The sequence below is a fragment of the Uncinocarpus reesii genome, genomic scaffold (assembly GCF_000003515.1).
Source record: "Uncinocarpus reesii 1704 scaffold_2 genomic scaffold, whole genome shotgun sequence".
Classification (NCBI taxonomy): domain Eukaryota; kingdom Fungi; phylum Ascomycota; class Eurotiomycetes; order Onygenales; family Onygenaceae; genus Uncinocarpus; species Uncinocarpus reesii.
Window position 1 is genome coordinate 3,840,284 of NW_003052499.1, and position 2,847 is coordinate 3,843,130.

Consider the following 2,847-nt stretch of genomic DNA (forward strand, 5'->3'; position numbering starts at 1 on the left):
GTCGCACTTTTCATGAGATCTAGTTGCTTCATGATATTCTTTTCATGTTCTTCAAATTCTAGTATTTTTCAATTAGATTCTTCTTCTTTTTGAGTTGCTCTCAATTTCTTCAATAATCTTGAGTAGTATCTCTTGTCTTTTTCATTCTTATGAATTAAATATTCATCTTTATAGCACAAGCTTCAGTGGATTCTAACATATTCTGAATGCTCTGTGTTTGATATATTCTGAAAGTCTGATATTTTTTCTTCACTTCCTTCAGTATTACATCTGCAACACTGGCAGTCTTTAATGTCATATTTATAATTTTTATAATACATGAAGTCTTCTGTAATTTATGTTCATTGCATGAACTCTTCTTGCTGTCTCTGATGAAGTTCACATGAACAACTGTAGATCAGATAGTTTGCATGTTTCTTATAAGTTGAATCTTGAATCTTATTTATTTTTAAATTATAGTGATAGTCACATTCCAATGATCAGATTTTCCAATCATTACTTGATTTCTTTCTTTTAATCACATACAGTTCTTCACACAATTTTTATTTATTACTCTTTAGTTCATTCTGATACTTGCTTTCATCTTCTGATTGTCTTAATAGTGATCTTCATGATGTGCTCTTTAAATATTTCATGAAACTGTTGTTGTAATTCTTCATCTGTTGATTTCTCTTGAATTATTGTTCAGAGATAATGTTTTAGTTTTTTGAAGTTCTCTTCATTTTCTTGTAAGATAGCTCTAAATTTTTTTTCTTTGTGTTCAGCTTTCTTCATTTAATATTGCTTTGCTCTGTGTTCTGATTTGTTATAATAAAAATATAATTTGTCTTTCTTTCTTCATTCTTTTTCTTTTTCATCAAGAGTGTCTTGTCTGATTGCATTTAATTTCATAAACATAAATTCATAAGAGTCTGCTAGAGATATTTTACTTTATTCTTTGTGATTCATCAAGCTGAATTTCTTTCATGATATCTTTTCCTGTTTCTTCCTCTTTCATTTATGGAGTCGGTTTCCAATTCTAATTGCCACTTCAATCGTGTCAGTCAGATTTCATGATCATTTGTTCATGTGTGCAATATCATCTTTAATGTTATTAAATAGTCTTCAATAGAAAGCATCAGCTAGAGTCTCATCATCCCAGTCTGTGTTGACACATACTTGTTGAAATCTCATGACATATTCTTATAATGACATTTTTTATCACATGTTCTGTAACTGTTATGTTGCTGCATTTCATTCTTTAACTTCTTTAAAAGTGGTTTTAAGTGTTTTGATAAAGATTTCATAATGATCAATAATTCTGAGCATGTCATCATTCTGATCAACTTCTCTTTTCTTAAAGTAGTTTTATAAATAGATGTTGAATCAATCAAATGCTGCTTTTTAAAGATATAATGCTGTCATCATTATTTTTTCTTTATCATTTTTAAATTCTTCTTTCTTCATGTTCATATAGATTCATAGTTGTTTTAGAAACACTTATAACTTTTCTCACTCATCTTTAAATAACTTCAGTGGGTTGACTTTCATCTTGCTTTTGATATTGAGAATTGTTATAATCTGAGCTTCAATCTGCTCATTGTGGTTCTTAAGTTCAAGATTTTGTCAAGTCAACATTTCTATCATCTGTTCAAGTCATGTAATCTTTTCCATCATTTCTCATGTGCTGTTCAAGATTCTGATTGTAGACATAGTTTCTATATTTCATTAGACTTCTCAATGAGTGGAGTTCATATCTTTATTTCTTCACTTGTGATGCAACATTCTTTCTTTACACTTAAGCTCTGAAGTTTCAGATGTATTCTCTTCTGAGTCAGAGATGATCAATATATTATTAAACTTGTTGTCCAATATAACAAATTGAAGTCTTAATGATCAATACTTTAATAATGCTTGATCTTAAGTCAGCAGACTTGTCCAATGACAAAGAGTTTTCATATAAATATATCAGAGTTGAGTCAAAACTGTTGTGTCTTCTCAAGAGTAGCAAGAGCAGATACAATCATACAGTATTACAGAACTTTAATGATATGAAAAGTAATCAAGATATGATAGTATCTGTATAGATAAATCTATAGAGAATCATAAGAGAGAAGATTGATCACAATGAACTAATTCATCTGATCAACAATAAAGAGCATTCTTATATACATAATGAGTATAGTAAATAGTTCCAGATAGTTCTTCACTCTATTCTTCTATTCTGCTCATCCAGTTCAGATAGTTGTGACCAGTCATTCACTATTCTGTCTATTCATGACTATCCAGTCACATGACTTTCATCTCTCAGGTCCTAGTTCTTCCAGTTCATAACTCTCATAGTCTCACCATGCTTCACTTTCTGATTGCATCCTCCATACACTCTTCCAATGGCATGCAATGATTCTGTGCTGTGCTGCAAGGTTTATAACAAGATCAGTATCAACAAGAGTGAATTCAGTGTGCAGCACATCAAATATCTAGAGTTTATTATCATCACAGAAAACATTGAAATGAACTCAGAAAAGATAGCTGTTATCATTAAGTGAACTGAGTTATTAACAGTTCAGAGAGTATTATTATTCTTGAGATTCTGCAATTTCTACTGCTGTTTTGTAAAGTTCTACAGTTGCATAGCTAAGTCTCTTTACTGACTCATCAAGAAGAATCAGTCTTTTATTTAGAGTAACAATTGTCAGACAATCTTCAACAAGCTGAAGAAAATGCTCATCAGTACTTCAGTACCACATCACTATGACTCAAACTGAAAAATAAAAATTGAGACTGACACATCAGAATGAAACAATTACTGGAAATTCTATTACAACAGTTTAAGGATGAATAATGGACATTTCAGTGGCATTCTAC